This window comes from Adiantum capillus-veneris, chromosome 26 (genome assembly GCF_014529385.1).
Source record: "Adiantum capillus-veneris isolate H3 chromosome 26, ASM1452938v2, whole genome shotgun sequence".
In the NCBI taxonomy this organism is placed as follows: Eukaryota; Viridiplantae; Streptophyta; class Polypodiopsida; order Polypodiales; family Pteridaceae; genus Adiantum; species Adiantum capillus-veneris.
The window spans coordinates 91,806,049-91,824,589 of NC_140956.1; positions in this window are offsets into that span (position 1 = coordinate 91,806,049).

An 18,541-nucleotide genomic window follows, 5' to 3' on the forward strand; every position below is an offset into this window, starting at 1 on the left:
TTGTTTGGTTTCGGGCTTTGGGTTGTTGTTGTCTCTCATTGTGCTTGCCCCAGCACCAATTGAGCAGCACGGGAGCCTCGAAGGGTGTTTAGAGGCCACTCTTCTTGTTGCCCGCCCCGGACCGCCTCACTAGCATCTCATTGGACCTCCCCAGCCAATGGCAAATAAGCAGCATAAGTGATAGCCTTCTGACATGTGTCCCCCTTTCCTCTTTTGTGAGAGATTTAGGTAATTAATTAATTCAACTAAACTCTCATTGGACCCCTTTGCCTCCTGGCCAATTAGAATCAAGCTAGCCATTGGGCTGCTGAATGCTCATTGGACCCATTGGGAGACTGTCCAATAGTCTTCTAGAGAGCTTAATTCCCATTGGTTCTTTTTTAAGTGTTTTAAATTAATCAAACTAGATTTACTCTAGCCTAATTCTCATTGGTCCACCTCCAAGGCCATCCAATAGGATTTGAGTACACCTTGTGGGCATCTGGCTAGGGAGCTGATATGTGTCCCTCATTCCCTTTGTGTAAAGGGATCTTGTGTGTGTGTGTGATTTTCTCTCTCATCCCCTACTTGCAAGGCATGCCCCCTCCTATGTAGGGATCGATGAAGACTTTTGGGACACACACAAAGCATCCAATTTCCCTAATGTTTGACCTTTGGACACAACCTTTGAATTTTGGAACCTTAGCATTTGGGAAGTCTTAATGAGCTGAACCTTAGGGTCTTTTAAGCCCATTGTTGCACAATGTTCTTTTGCATGGCCCCCCGTTTGGATCCCTATTTTCCCTCCTTTGGATCCCTATTGTGGCCGGTCTGCTACCTTAACCAATATTCTAGCTTTTTCTCCCCTCGCACTTCCCCATATTAAATGATCACTTTAACATGAGAAAATCACTTAGGAGAATTAGATATTGATTATTATGACATTAACTCTCTCTTGAAATCATAGTCTTCCTTGACTATGGTGTAGAGAAGATAAAGCATATTCATGAGTCCTTTTTCTTAGCGGGTAGAGGATCCCTATGTTACCCTACGACATCGTTCCACAATGGATGACTAGTCCATTTGGCACTTGAGAGTGTTTGGCTACCGCAAGCATGTCTGCACATTAGTCCTATCATCTTCCATAGTAGAGTGACAAGCTCTACTTGGTGTTTGGGAGACGTCGTCTCCACAAACTTGATCTAAGCATGCATACTAGTTTATTTTTGTGCACAATAAAGAAAAAGAGAGTCTTATAAGACAAAAACTTTGTTCAGTTTTATCATTTGTACATTTTCTTACTCTTGGGAACCATAGTAAGCATTGACAAGGTTTAGGTTATCCTTTAATAATATGCCTTGCATCCATCTAGCATCTTCAAAAGGATAATTCTTAAACTTAATAAGATATCGTCGGATAGTCTTACCGCCTCTTAGTACCTTGTCTTCATGTCGGAGAATGGACTCGGGTTGCAACACCTCTTCTTGGTCCTCGATCTCCGGTGGGTCTTCAATAGTTGGTTATTGAGGGGGCTCTCCTTTACAAGGCTTTAATAGGCTCACAGGAAAAGCATTGTGTATGAGCCAGTGATTGGGCAACTTGAGTTGATAGGCCATCTCATTGATTAGCCTAAGAATCTGGAAGGGACCATAGTACCTTTTTTCCATCTTAGCATAGTACTTTTGGTGTCCCGTAGGATTCTTTCCCGTCGTGTGCCTTAATAGAGCCTTGGGAAATTTGAGTAAGACCCAATCATTTTCTTTAAAGGCTTGGGCTCTTCTGTGCTTATCAGCAATAGCCTTTTGCCTTTGCTGTGAGATAGAGATAGCATCCTTAATCTTTTGGAAAGATTCTTGTAGGTCTCAACTATACTCATCTGCAGATCAAAGATCTTCCCATGTAACTCAAGTAGCAAGGGACTTTTTGATCTTCCCTCAATTACCTCAATTACCACAAAAGGTGCTTTTCCTGTGGAAGTATGTACACTGTTATTGTAAGCCTACTCCACTAAGGGTAAGTACTTCTCCCATTGGGATCTTTGATCTACTTCCGTTACATAGGCTTTTAGTAGATCAAGAATTGTTAGGTTAGCTATTTCACTTTGGCCATCCGTTTGTGGATGATAGGCCGAAGAGACGTTTAGCCTTGTCCCTAAATTCTCAAAGAGACCCTTCCAAAAATTACTGGTCATTCTAGGATCTCTATCCGATAGTATGGACATTGGCAAGCCATGGTACTTGAAAATTTGTGAAATGAAGAGAGTTGCCATTTGATGGACTTTGATAGCCTTTTTGACAGGTATAAAATGAGCTTGTTTATTGAACCTGTCTACTATCATCCATATTCCCATGGATAGACTTAGGCAATCCAAAGATAAAATCCATGGATATGCTCTCCCATGGTGAATTAGGGATTGGAAAAGGTTGAAGCAATCCAGGTTGCTTCCCTCTATCAAATTTTGTCTTTTGGCATACCACACATTTAGAAACATATTCTTGTATGTTTTCTTTCATGGTAGGCCAATAGAAATATGTTTCAATTCCCTTAAGGGTAGACTGAATCCCTCTATGCCCCGTATAAGGAGGAGCACGAGATTCATACATTACTTTCTCACGTAGTGAGCTAGAAACGCATAGTCTATTGCCATAGAGAAGATAACCATCTTGTAAAGTAAATGGTTCCTCTTTCTTCCCTAATGCAAGGGCTGAAATCACATCTCTAAACTCGGGATCAATAGCATACTCATCTACCATTGAAGATAGATCATTGTGAGTTGCTATGGAAACCTCATTCACTCTCGGCCGTCTTGAGAGTGCATCGGCTACTTGATTATGCTTGCCAGCAATGTGAGCAATATAAAAATGAAATTGCGAAAGAAAATTTTCCCACCTCATTTGTTTGTCACAGAGCTTGGTCTGCATCATTTTGGTCTGCATCATGAAGTACCTAAGACTTTGGTTATCCGTTCACAGAATGAAAGGAGTCCCCAATAAATAGTGCTTCCATGAGTCTAAGGCATGTAGAACTGCAAGGAGTTCCTTTTCATATATGCCTAGAGCTTGCTCAGCAGGGTCGAGCCTTCGACTTTCATAGCCTATGACATGCCCTTCTTGAAGCAAAATAGCTCCAAGGCAATCACCACAAGCGTCACACTGGACCTCAAATGGCTTTGAGGGATCCGGTACTGTAAGCATAGGTTGAGAGATAATCTTTTCTTTAAGCTTTTCAAAAGCATTGTTCTCCTTAGCAGACCGTGTATACCTAACACTTTTTTTTGTTAGGTCATGTAATGGTCCCGCAATTTGTGAGAACTTTTCTATGAAGCGTCTATAGTATGCACACATACCTATAAAGCTTCTTAGTTCATGAAGATTCCTTGGTTTAGGCCATCCTTTTATTACCTCTAACTTTGATGGATCCATTTGGATGCCATCTTGAGAGATAATGTGACCTAAATACTGAATCACTTGCAAGACAAATTCACTTTTCTTTCGATTAACATAAATTTTATTCTCTCTTAAAACTTGAAATATTACCTGGAGGTGTTGCTTGTGTTCATCTAATGAATTAGAGCAGATGATAATATCATCAAAGAACACTCAAGCAGTTGAATGTGGGTAGTGCATTGGTCAAGCCAAAAGGCATGACAATATATTCGTAAAGACCAAACATAGTGCGAAATGCGGTCTTTACAATGTCTTGATCAACTATCTTTATTTGATGGTAGCCACTTTTTAGTTCAATCCTACTGAAGTAGGTGGATCCTTGTAGCTTATCAAATAGGTCTTCTACCTGTGGAACGGGAAACCTATTCTTGATAGTGATCCTATTTAGTGCTCTATAGTCGACACACATACAATATGTGCCGTCTTTCTTTTGCACTAATAGCACATGTGAGAAAAATGGAGATGAGCTAGGCCTAACCATGCCCTTCTCAACTAACTCATGCACTTGCCGCATAATCTCCTCTTGTTGAGCTTGAGAAACTCTATAAGGAGGTTTGTTAGGCGGTGAACTTCCTGGAAGAAGTTCAATTGCATGGTCATCATTACCTCATTTAGGAGGTAGTTCACAAGGGATGTCATCAATAAAGACATCTTGAAACCCCTTGAGAAAATTGGATAACTCTAATTCCTTGTGGTTGCTTTTATTTTCTTTTGCTAAAGCATTAGGTTCATTTTGAGAATCTTTAACAAAAATCATGTACACGGAAATAGAGATCTTTATTGACTTATTGAAAGCTTGCGTATGTACAATGGGTATGGTTCTACCCATTTGCTTAGCATCTATGTACATATCTTTTTCCTTGAACCTAAAGTAGATTTTTCTTTCAGGGAATTCAACATTGGCAGCCAGGCGATCAAACCATGGTGCCCCTAGGATTACATCCTCATGCTTGAGAGGAGAGATAAAGAAGTCCTCTTTGTCCACATAGCTTTGGACATGGAGCCTCAATTTCTCAATTAAGGGAGTGGCATCTGCGGGTAGGACATCTCCCAACTCATAGGCTTGTATGCCTAGATTGGTGGCCAACTCTGTAGATCTGAAATTATGATTAGAACCACGGTCAGAGAGAATAAAAGCATCATGTTCTCTTACCTTTCCCCAAGCATGGCATAGAGGAGATCCTTTGTGGTGAGTTTCCTCCTCTTGGATTTTGACCAAGGTAGCTCTAGGAGGCTCATGGCTGGTGTTCTTTTGGGGACAAGCGTGGTACGCATGCCCTTGTTCGCCACAATTGAAACACCGGTTATCCTTGAGATAACGCTCAAGCTCTTAAGGAGAGGGTTTACTTTTACCTTTGTAAACTCCCTTCCCCTTAGCTTTGTTGGAATTGCCCTTAGGAGACTTTTGGACATTGTCCTTCCCCTTAGGCTCATTGGAATCCTTGTTTTCCGGGGGCTTAGAATTTGTCTTAGCCCCTGTTTGGAAATTGATTCGAGAGGCCACCATAGTATGGTGTATTACTGCCGATATGGTGACATACTCCACCATTTCTTCGGTTAAGCCCGCACAAAATTGCTTCTTTTGCTCTCCAAAATCCAACTTTTTGAAGACTGTGGCTTTGAGTTGTAGGTCCCAAAACTTGTCTACATATTTGTGGATGGATTCATAGGGAGAGAGCTTCAAGATTCGCCATTCGGTGAGTACTTTGTCTTTGGCATCGATGGCCAAAAACTGCTTCATAATGGAATCTCTTAAAGCTTTCCATGTTTGTGGAGCTTCACCATTGGCCTATAGGCTAGACCACCATTGTCTGGCGGACTTTTGAAAGTTCATAGCTACATGGTGTAGCTTGAAGGACTCCGTGAAGCCCTCATCTCCAAACGCCACATCAAATTGTTGGATAAAGGCCAAGACTTTGTCCGTAGCACCAAAGGTGCCATCGTAGGTAAGGAAAGAGATGCTCTTCCCTCCCTCTTTGAACTTCTTGAGCTTGTACGACCTCTTCCATGTGGCATAGGATTTCCTATGGCCTCTTCTTTTTGATGGTTCAAAGGTTGCACCATCACTTTCTTCAGAAGATGAAGAATTTGAGGAAGATGGAGAAGAGGGTGACCTCTTTCTCGCCTTTTTCTTGCCTTGATCTTCTTTGTCAGCACCATCACTTTCATAAGAGGAAGAGGATGAAGAAGATGGAGAAGAGGGTGTCCTCTTTCTCACCTTTTTCTTCTCTTGCTTTTTGTCATCCCTCTTTGAATTATGGTGTGCGATGGTCTTATCCGTTTTGGAGGTGATGGAGAGCGTTTAGCCCGCCGTCTTCATGCAGCCATCTCCGCCGAGGGGCGGGAGACTCACTTCTTTCTCGTTCCTTTGGTGGAGGCTCTTGAGTTCTCCTTTGGGAAGGAGATGCATCATCAAGAAGCAAATTCTTGAGCCCTTCATATGGATCCTCTTCTTCTTCCCGAATCGGAGAGAGGCCTCTTTTGGAAGTCTCACAAGGAGGCTTCCTAGGTGCTCTCTTGTCATGGTGGGGAGCTTGGAGAATTCCATGAGCACGAAGCTGCCGTTGCACTTCACTTTGGAGGGATGGATTGCCCATGGCTTGTTGAAGCCTAGAAACAACATAGTTAACAAGCATCGTGGCATCATTAGTAGCTTGCTCATTAGAAAAATCAAAGTTATCAACATTAATTTCACTCTCTTTACTATTGTCAACCATTCTACTAACAACTTTTAAATGTAAACTTTTAAGGTGTACTTTGGCACTTCAAGCCCTAGTTGCTACTCCTCTTTACCCCTTTAGAAAAAGCACTCAAGCTACTGTACCCGTGGCTCGAATACCATTAATTTTGCAAGGAATAGAAGAGAGGGTCGTTCAACACCAAAACAGCACCAGCTCCTGTCAAGCTTCTAACAGCTCAATAGTGCCCCGTAGGACTCCACTATTAAGACCATAGCTCTCGACGGTGATGCCCCGTTAACTGCACAAAGGCAGGCGCACTACAAGGCTGAAAAATCCCTATTCTACTTACTCACATGCAATTAATAATACCAACCATTTATAGCTAGCTAGAGAACCTCCCTTCTTGAGCAAGAAAAGAGAAACCTTGTGCTCTGATACCAATGTAACATTTAATGGCCTAGTAACTTGTGTGCAACGGAAATTAGCATGAACATAGTGAGCATTTCATTAGAATAGATTCCTAATGAGAATAACAAGAGTGCTTGGGTGGAGAGAGCAACAAAAAGCATAACACCTAGTTAGATATCATGAACAATACTTCAAAAGAGAGAGAAATTAAGCTATTGACAACGTTTGAGTACTAGATTTACATGGAGCCAGTCCCCCCTCCAAAAGGCTTTGTAGTATGGTTTCTCCCATCAAGAGAGACATTTTACAATACAATTCTTTGTGTTCCTTCAATACTAGCTAGTGCAATGAAGATGGAAACTTCATGCACTAAGAAAAACACTTATCAAACACAACATAAATTCCCTCACGGTCTCAGACCCAAGACCTCACACACCTTCAAAGATGGTGAGAGCTAGCGGGGTATGAGAGTAGATTGAGAGGAAGAAGGAGTATTCTTACGAGAAAGATGTACATCTCCTCACATAATCACTCATATTAGCATAGCTTAGCTTATAGCATGGTAGAGGAGATGAGGATGCATTGAATCTTGGCTCTTGGTTGGATTTGCATCATAAAGCCAAGAGTTGTTGGTGTAGGCCTCCCTTCTCACAAGCTTGGAGTAGGTGATAAGCTTTCCATTAAATCTTGAGAAGAGAGAGAGAGAGAGAGAGAGAGAGAGAGAGAGAGTCTTCTTGCTCCACACATGAGCTAGTGTGAGTGTGTAGGTGATAATGCCTTTGAAAAATCATCCCTCTCTCTCTCTCTCTCTCTTGGTCGACCCCCCTTGCTAATTGCTCTTGCTAGCATCTCATTGGACCTCCCCAAGCTTAGCCAATGGAAAATAAGCAGCATAAGTGATAGCCTTCTGACATGTGTCTCCCTTTTCCCTTTTGTGAGAGCTTTAGGTAATTAATTAATTCAACTAAACTCTCATTGGACCCCTTTGCCCCCTGGCCAAAAGGAATCAGGCAAGCCATTGGGCTACTGGATGCTCATTGGACCTCTTGGGAGAGTCTTCTAGAGAGATTAATTCCTATTGTTCTTTTATTAATTTTTTTAAAATTAATTAAACTAGATTTACTCTAGCCTAATTCTCATTGGTCCACCTCCAAGGCCATCCAATGGGATTTGAGTACACCTTGTGGGCATCTTGGCTAGGGAGTTGACATGTGTCCCTCATTCCCTTTGTGTAAAGGGAGCTTGTGTGTGTGTGTGTGATTTTATCTCTCATCCCCTACTTTCAAGGCTTGCCCCCTCCTATGTAGGGATGGATGAAGACTTTTGGGACACACACAAAGCATCCAATTTCCCTAATGTTTGACCTTTGGACACAACCTTTGAATTTTGGAACCTTAGCATTTGGTAAGTCTTAATGGGCTGAACCTTAGGGACTTTTAAGTCCATTTTTGTACATTGTTCTTTTGCAGATGGCCCCCCCTTTGGATCCCTATTTTCCCTCCTTTGGATCCCTATTATGGTCGGTCTGCTAAGTTAAGCAATATTCTAGCTTTTTCTCCCCTGGCACTTCCCCATATTAAATGATCAATTTAACCATTTAGGAGAATTAGATATTGAATATTATGACAGTATAAATGCTACAATCCTATTGGAGATAAGTTAGGGTGAGAAAACATGTCATTTATTTATCAAATCACGAGTTGGTATGATGATGTGAAGGATGACCTAGAGGCTGATGTAAGAGATAATGTTGCTACAAATGGATGCAAGGTGTCCCTACAAATAAACACAAAATACCATTCTATAAGCAATAAACCCATTGAATATGCATACCTGATAAATTGCATGTGCATATAATCAAAACTACACATAGTTGAAAATATATGTGTGTGTGTGTGTGTGTGTGTGTGTGTGTCTATATATATGTGTGTGTGTGTGTGTGTGTTTGTGTGTGTCTATATATATATATGTGTGTGTGTCTATATATATATATATATATATATATATATATATATATATATATATATATATATATATATATATATATATATATATATATATAGAGAGAGAGAGAGAGAGAGAGAGACGGAGAGAGAGAGAGAGAGAGAGAGAGAGAGAGAGAGAGAGAGAGAGAGAGAGAGAGAGAGAAGAAGAAGAAGAAGAGCATGTGCAAGTGCACCTTCTAAAGTGGAGTGTTGCACAAGCACACAGAGAGAATAGGTGAAAGAAGAGAAGAAGAACACATAGCACTAGATGCAATCTCACTCCATGCAAAAGTGAGCATTTTTCTTTTGCACATATTTACTTATAGATTTCTCTAATACTCAAAATGGTTAAAATTGACTGCCTAGACACAAAGTGACCATAGCTCATAAAGATAAATTTAATAATGAAATATCCATAAACTTGCTATCCTTTTGTATATTCCATAGACAAACCCTGATTTTTCACATGTTAGTTTGCAATAAATAAATCTTTATCAATTTCCATTACATACCTCTCCATTAAGAAAGCAATATCCTTAGTTGCTATGTTATTAATCTGCAAATCATGCTTGTAAAAAATAATGATTAAAATTTTGTGTTAAAAATATCATTTATGAAAATAAAATAAACTCATAAACTTAAACAAATTAATTTTCTTTTGCCTGTTGTCATCCACACATTACATATTCTAGTATCCCATACCACAAGAATACGCAATATATGTTATATCCTGTTGTATCAGTATATCATTGGTCACAATCATTGTTTAATAATTAATTTCCATTAAGTCCAATTTCATAAATACTGTCAACATCAAAACATCATAAACCAAACTCAAATCCAAATACAAATCCATATCCAAACCACTTCCATTATATACTCAAGTTAAAAAAATCATACCAGGGGCAATGGTGGCTAGTCATTACAACATTATTTTGTAGTTGGTGTTTCCTAAATGGAAAAATCAACACCGATGAGTTGTACTGCTTGAATTGATGAATGTGTACTTTTGCTACCTAAACAAACAAATTTGCACTTAATATCAATGTTTAAACTAGTCACTCTTCTCTTTGTTTGCGTGCTACCTAAATTGATTAATCTGCATGGCTAATTGGTGTTACCCAAATCAAAGAATCTACACACCAAGATGAGCATATACACACACTATCTAATCAGTGAATCTAAGTACACATGACCAATGGACTACGCAAGGCATAAACAAAAACATTTACCACCTATTTGACACCAACTTTGTGTATATTTGAGTAGCAAAGTACTTACAATTTGTTTTCATTATCCCAAAGCACCTTAGCTCATATGAGTAATTGTATAGCTTAATGACAAATCATCTTAGTAAAAATTCCATTCAGTGCAAGTAAAAGCCACAAGTTAGGGATTTTTGATTTCACATATCATGAGACAATGCACTTAAAGGAAAGAGACATGCTTTCTAAAATTGTCTGGTGGTATTCTCCTGTGCTACTTGAGTGTAGCCCCTCAGGTATATCTACAAAGAGTAACTCAAAAGAAAGTGAGCATTTATCAAATGGGTATATTAAATTGGGGGATTGTCATAAAAGAAGATGCTGTAAGAGGTGTCACATAATATGGAGATGTTAAGATAAAGAAGGAAATAGAAGAAATACTAGGATGGTGAATTATATATGGGATTTGAGCATATAGAGAGAACTGACTCATCAAAGAAAAAAATGTTTTTGTTATATGTATATTAATAGAATACATTGAGAAATTATGTAAGTAGAGGTTCTCTAAACCTAGTAACCTTACTAATAATCAAGCTATATAATTTAAATATGTGTAATCATTTGGTTAATGTCAATCAAGTCAAATTTTTGCATAAACAAAATGAAGGGAAGAATGTTAATCAAATTTAATGTAATCACCAACTAGAAAGAGTGTTTAATAAAATAGAGTCAAATGAAAAAATTATTCTACTAAATATAACAATAACTAATCTTATACTATTAATTAATATGTAATGACTATATTAATCACTCTGTGTGATATCAAGATTAAGCATGTTGATTCTTTTTATGACCATAAAGAATTCTTCTACTAAATATAACAATAACTAATCTTATACTAGTAATTAATAGGTAATGACTATACTATGTGTGATATCAAGATTAAGCATATTGATTCATGTCATGATCATAAAAGAATAGAGTCATGATTGATACCTAGAAATCTTTCACAAAGACCAACACTGCTAGCTTTTATAGTAGACCTAGTCCAAGTGAGAAAAAATCATGAAATATAAAGAAGAAAGAATTTTCTTATTTGTATAAGTAAAAATATAAGTTACTGAGTACGTCGGTTGATGGTTACCTCAAACAAATGAAGAAATATGACCTTTGTTGAATGATCCAAGTTTGGACATAATTCTCTCTCAAAATAATTGTCCCTTTAAAACAGAGATTAAACACATCATTTAGAACATTTTCTCTCTTGGATGTCAGGTGAAAATTCCACACGACTATCCATTTAATGATTCACACACTTATGAACTTGCAAGAGACAATGATGCTAGAAGCACGAAAACTAACAGGAACATTATGAATTCATAGTACTCTAGACCTATTATGACACAAAATAACTTGCATCACGACTAGAGACCACCCCAGAACCAAGGAAATTTCAGACCTGGGAATCCAATTCTTACAAGATATGGACAACCCAACAACAACCGACCACCTTGTTCAAGAGGAAATCAAAAATCTCAAGGAGGAATCCAAGCCAATAGAACTCACAATGCTCGAGGTGGAGAAAATCCATCAAATGTTTTTGTCCATGCAGCCACTGCAAATGGAGGAGAAAATGAAGAACCTTCACTGTCTTTTGGACTTGCTAATGCTTCAACATTATTCAATATTGTGGTAATAATCAAAATCTCTCCAAGACAGGATTATAATTAAATGTCTTATGTAATAGTTAATTTACCTTATATTTATAGAGAATTTTAAACTTAATTATCCAGACGTCATGTCGAGGTGAGGACACATTAATTTTTTCAAGTGTGGGAGGATGTAAGATTCTCATAGATTCTAATAAGAAAAATAGATTCTAATATCTACTTTGTGCAATTTTGGTTTAGAATGTTTGTTTGGAAATGTTGTAAGGTTCTAAAGTGAAAAGCAAGGTCGTTTCCATGTTCCAATATGTCAAACAAACGTTTGGTTCAGTTTTGGAAAAATCCATTTTTAAAAGCTTTTTCATGCTTTTTGTGCTTTTGAAGCTTTTTTGAAAAAAGCAAGGTCAAATCCTTAATTTACAAGGCCCAGGAAAGCTATGGTGCAATTTTGTGAAAATCTACTTTTCGAATGCTTTTCATTTTAGCTTTTCATGATTTTTAGTAAAAAGCGAGCCCACTTTCTTGTTCCAATGGATGAGAAGAACCTCTGGTTCAATTTTAGCTTTTTTTTTTGCTTTTGACACTATTTTTATCTTTTTGTGCTTTTTGGCATTTTTGAAAAGCAACGTGCTTTTTAGGATGACCTAAATATAAAAAATTTATTTAGTCATCATCGAGTTTAAAAATGATCATTCGATGAAGAAATGGGATTAATTGAGAATTATTTTATAAAAAGAGACACTATAAATACACCAAGATAGTACTAGAAAGTCATAATTATGTCGCGGCATCACGTCATGGTCACCTTAGTTGTCGTGATACTAGCCAATTAGTCAATTTTTATTGTAAAAATTGAAGGAAAATTGGGAAGTTGACCACCAAAAGCAAAGGCCATGTTTTTAGAAAAGTACCAAAAGTTGTAGAGCTAATTTGTTAGGAGAGGTAGCGCTACGTACAGCTTGGGCCTCACTCTAGCCTGCCAGGAGCAGCTATAAATTGACATGCAAGGCTTTGCTTTCGGTGCCGAAAGTTTCATCTACTACCATACGACAATATGTATCTATTTTACGGAGTGGGGCAAGATCTCCATCACCATCTTCATAAGATCTTCTCTCTCGTTCGTGGAAGAAGAAGGACATTCTCTCTCTACTTGCATGTGCACATTCTCCAACGGTTTCGTGTTAAAAACCTCTACGTACTCTAATCACCACTCTCTTGTGGCAAGGCAAGAAGGCTCTTGACATCCCATAATCAATCCTAAATCACGATAAGAAGCTCTAAACACCATATGTCGGCCGATTGTCAAAGCTTCACTATATCGATGCTAGCAAAGTGAGAACCACATATATGAAATGTCAAGTAGGTCGTAGCTAACTTGACTAGTGCATGGAGGCTACAAGAGATAGCTAATCTCTTGGAAAACCCAAGTCTAGTGTGCTCTCACCTAGATCGGTCTCAAGTGTGCATCAAACACCAAAAGCTAACCTTCTTACCGCAAGCGAGTGAAAGCATGTGTAGGTGTCTTGGAAAGTAATGTCAAGGACATTTCTTTTTTGCGCTTAAAAGTGGGTGTTTTAAAAGTGCTTCAAATCTCAAAAAGAATATCACTCTCCTAAGGTACGTCAATTAAGTCTCATAATGTACCACAATTAATGAGACTAAATGTAATTTACTGCTGAACACTGGATTATTGTCCGCCTCTTCTTTCCTGCTACACCTTTTTTGAGCTTTCTCTTTGCTTTGAGTTTTCTTTGTCTCTGAGATCTCTCTTGGAGCTCTATCTAGATCCTCTCTGTCTCTCTCTCACAGAGCTCTTGCTGAGCTTTCTGTATCGCTCAGCCCCCCCCCCCCCCCCTCTCTCTCTCTCTCTCTCTCTCTCTCTCTCTCTCTCTCTCTCTCTTTCTCTCTCTGTGTGTGTGTGTGTCTAAGCATGGCTCCTCTTGTGTCTGAGCTCGCGCTCATCTCTCTCTCTCTCTCTCAGCACTCTTTCTCTCTCTCTCACGAACTCTATCTCTATAGGTTCCTCTTCTACTTGATGATTCTTGAGGTATGTAAACACTTATTATGCTTTGTTAGTATCTTGCTAATTAGTGTAGGAAGTGCCATGTATTAATTAAAAGTATAGCGCGTAGTTATGATTTGTATTGTATTTCTTGTAGAGCAATCCTTTGAAAGTACTGCAACAATGGAGCACAGTGAAGAACTGTCTATCAGCTCATCGTCATTGAGTAGAGAAGCTCAACTTCAGCGCAGAAAATTAATGAGGGAATATTGGGCTGCTCAAAAACTAAAGCAATGTAAGGCAACGGTCAACTTTGTGACGGAAAGCAATACGGGGGGGATGGATGAATGAAAGAAACGAAGGATATGTCAATCTATGGTACAACACTTTGATACATTAACCGTGGGAATGGATGCAAGTGGTAGGAAGGAAATATTTGATGAACTTCTTCAACATCCTTGCTTCCCTACTATGCAGAGTAAATCCAAAGAGTTGGAAGCAATTATGCTGAGAAACATCCGCAACACTTTGAATCATGTGAAGGTCCCAAGATCTTCAGACGAGTTTTTTGTGAAGAAATCAGCAATGTTGATGTTGGTGAATGGTGGACGCAAGGAGAAAAACACTGACATGAGCATACCGCAAGCTGCCAAGCTTATGGGAATCCACAAAAGAAACTTATATTCATCCAAACATCACTTAATAGTGTCAAGTGAATCCGATGGTTCGCTCCCTGCATCTGCGTGTCATAGAGATGATGCACGGAGAACTCACATCACTCAAACTGTTAAAGACATAGTCTTTCAATTTTGGATGGATGAGACGAGGGTGTCCCCCAACAAGAAAGATGTTTGCAGTAAGAGACTAGCTAGATGTTCATATGTAAAGCATCCAATCCACCTTCTTGAGGAGCCTCAGGTAATTGATATATTTTTTTAGCACTTTTTTATTGGTGCTACAACTTATATTCCTGCTACAACATTATGTTTCTATACCACTTTTTATTGGTGCTACAACTCATTATTGCCACAACATTATGTTTCTATACTTCTTTTTATTAGTGCTACAACTTGTTTTGGTGTTTTGCACCACTTTCTAGTGGTGCTGCAACATTAAAAAGTGGTGAAACATTACTATACTGGTCTCTAATTGTATTTGAACCACTTCTAAAATTTGATCAATAGTTCTAAATGTTTTTGAAGCACTTGTACTTTTGTTTCCACACCACTTTTTAGTGTGTTTGAACCAGTTTTTAATGTTTTGCAGCAGGTTTTAATGTTTAAGAAATAGTTTTTACTAGAAATGCACCAACGCTGCACCGTAAACACTACAAAGTGGTGTTCACCCACTAAAAAGTCTTGTTTACTCAATGCTAACAGACGTGTTTTACAAACTCGTAGGGGTGTTACAGGTGCAAACGTTTTAGGTGGTGCAGCTCACTTTTTCCAAGTGATGTAGCATCTTTTAGTCATGGTGCAATAGTTATAGTAGTGCCATAGACTTTTTACTGTTGCTGCACGAATGGTGCCCACCACCTTATGATGGTAACCAAAACCATATTAGTGGAGTTTGAATACATTTTGTTAGTAAACACTTCCAAGTGCTGTCACACCACAATGAAGCGGTGCACACAACACTTACACGTATAAAAACCACTTTCACGTGGTGTCTGACCGCATTCAAGTGGTGAGAAGCCACTTTCATGTGCTAAGTCACTACGCCAGTCCATCACTCCATGCAAGTGGTGAGGCACCACTCCCAAGTGGTGTGACACCACTTTCAAGTAGTAACTAAAACCTTGTCACTGCAATCAAGAGGAAATTTTCTGCTTTCAAGTGGCCAGACACCGCATTCAAGTGACCAGAAAACACGCTAAAGTGGTGACTGCCCACTTTGAACTAGTTTCTCACCACTCTCAAGTGGTCATCAAGTGGTGAGACACCACTTTCATGTGAAAAGTCACTACGTTAGTCATCACTCCATGCAAGTGGTGAGACACCACTTTCATGTGCAAAGTCACTACGTTAGTCATCACTCCATGCAAGTGGTGAGACACCACTTTCAAGTGGCCAAACACCGCATTCCAATGACCAGAATCCGCGTTCAAGTGGTGACTGCCCACTTTGAACTAGTTGCTCACCATTCTCAAGTGGTCATCAAGTGGTGAGATACCACTTTCAAGTGGTAGGTTAAACCTTGTCACTACAATCAAGCGGCAAGCTCCCGCTTTCAAGTGGCCAGACACCGCATTCAAGTGACCAGAATCAACGTTCAAGTGGTGACTGCCCACTTTGAAGTAGTTGCTCACTAATTTCAAGTGGTCGTCAAGTGGTGAGATACCACTTTCATGTGCTAAGTCACTACGTCAGTCATCACTCCATGCAAGTGATGAGGCACCACTCCCAAGTGGCGAGACACCACTTTCAAGTGGTAGCTAAAACCTTGTCAATGCAATCCAGCGGCAAGTTCCTGCTTTCAAGTGGCCAGAACCCGCATTCAAGTGACCAGAATCCGCGTTCAAGTGGTGACTGCCCACTTTGAGCTAGTTGCTCACCACTCTCAAGTGGTCATCAAGCACTTTTCACAAGAGCTCCTCCGCTTCCAAGTTGTGTTGGACCACTATCTAGTTCTGATGCTGGTCTATCGCCTAGTATTTTGTCCCTCCCAGCTACTTTTTAAGTGCTAGATTTTAATTGGTGAGTGACTGGCCACTTTGAACTAGTCGCTCACCACTCTAAAGTGGTCATCAAACACTTTTCACAAGAGCTCCTCCACTTTCAAGTTGTGTTGGACTACTATCTAGTGCTAATGCTGGTCTGTCGCCTAGTATTTTGTCCCTCCCAGCTACTTTTTAAGTGCTAGTTCTGAACTTCCCCAGAACTTTCATGTCCTTACTCACCACTTTTTAATCGTTGCCCACCATATTCAAGCAGTGCACACCATTTTTTATTGGCGTTTCATCACCGTCAAGTGGTTTGAATTCACTTTTAAGTCGTGCCAAACCACTTTTTAGTTACACTGAATGCGGTTTCTCACTGCTATTAAGTTGTCCTCACACAACATCTTAATATTGTACCTTTTTGTATGGTTACTAGTTTCTACACTAATTTGTATTTGTGGTGCATTATTTTCACAGGTAAAACAATACTACTGAATGTATCATTACTAGTTTTTAGTGGTGCACACCAGTTTTTAGTGATATAGAATCACTTTTTAATGTTTTGAAACAATTTAACCAGTTTTGAATGCTAAGTTTAATTTTGACATTTGTATACATGTATATTGCAGGTGGAGCTTTATTTAAGATTCAAGACAAAGTATGCAGATATTCAGATTTCGCAATGTTGCTTCGAGTCTATGAAACCATTCTTTGTCCTAAAATTGAGGGATCGCTACACCTGCTATTGTATTGTGCATGAACAAATGATTTTCCTTAAAGAGGCAGTAAATCACATGCGGACTCGAAGTTTTGATCTTCATGGTTCTTGCTGCATGTGCAGTTGCCTTATATTCCTTCATCATGATGAAGTTTTCAACCATGGATGTCTTGCATACAAAAATGCAAGTATGAGTACCACTTCACTGTTGGAGTCTATACACTGCCATATACTTGCAGAACATAGCTTCCATAGCTACCAATGCTTAATGGGAACATGCAATGCATGCGGTGTAGGTAATATTCAGATCTATCCAAGAGAAGAAGTTGAGCAAAGTAAGCAAGTATCTGTGAAGTTTTTTGAAAATATAGTGGGTGCTACTGGATTAAACTAAAGCTAGAAAGAGCACTGTGAAAGACATTGTCCACAAGAAAATGCTGCCTAGAGAACTTTTGCGAGTGTACCAAGACCACTTGAAGAAGTATGTCACTCACAATTTTATACTTAGGGGGCAAGCACAACAGTTCAAGGACTGTATTTCTTTGTTTCCAGATGATGTGGTTGTCTCCGTCGTTGACTTTGCAGAGAACTACTTCTTCAAGGAGCAAAATGAGATCCAGTCAATGCAGTGGTACACTAAGCAGGTCACTATCTTTGTCCTAATTACTTATTTCTGCATCGCATCAGGTGCAATAAAGAAGAACATGCACTTTTTTGTCTCAGATGATAAACAACATGACAGCTTATTTGTGCATCATGCTTTTCTCTTACATGCTCAATGGTTGAGAGATCAAGGGCTAAGCTTTAAAAAACATTGGGTTCCGTCAGATGGTGCAGCTTCACAATTTAAAGCAAAGCGACCGTTTTACTTTGTTGCTAGATATTGGAGCCTTACTGGCATGGAAATGCATTGGAATTTTTTTTCGCTCAGGGCATGGAAAGGGGGAACATGATGGGGCTGGGTCTGTCATTAAAAGGGCTCGAACTCATGAGCAATTGAAGCAAAATAGCGTGCGATTGACTTGTGCAGTTGAAGTTGTCTCTTTTTTGAGAATGCATCTCAGTACTGGAGCAACTGCTATGTATGACAAGCAAAAGAGGGAGGTCATTAGGGTGTTCTGGGAGGTCAAGCTAGGCAATGTTCAACGATTCTATCAATGGAACTGCAAACCATTGAAGGGCTCAAGAGCAATGCACTATGTGAATGGGTATTCTGAGAACAAAACTTGTGCATTGCGATCAAAACGGTTGTCATGCTTTTATTTTCCTTGCAGGCTTGGCCATTGGAGAAGGTGTATGAACAGATCACATGTGGAGACGTAGCAATATCACACTTTGGAGCCACTTGCTAATGATTCCCAGTCATACGGAGACTCAAACGATGAGGAGTTCCATGGTGCCTATGACTCCTTAAGCGATGCTCTCACACTTGGAGACAATTTTGCTATCACTTCTGAAGAGAATAATGAGGAGGCTGTTGACTTCTACATTTTGAAGTGTGTAGTAGCTAAGGGCCTAACAACTAACGAGCAAATTGATGCATGGGGCAACAAGATAGAGAAGCATACTTAGATGGTCATGGGCCATTGGTATAAATCCCTACAATCAAACTTGTATGAGTTGTGGGATAACAAGCCAGTAGTTTTCATATATTCCCACTTGATAAGGGCAATAAAGGTCCCTATGGAGCCTGTAGTGCTCGATGTCATAGGAGAAGTGTTCGAACATTCCAATGAAAACCATGAGGCAATGTGCAATAGCATGCCCTTTGAATTGTAAATCAAATCTGAT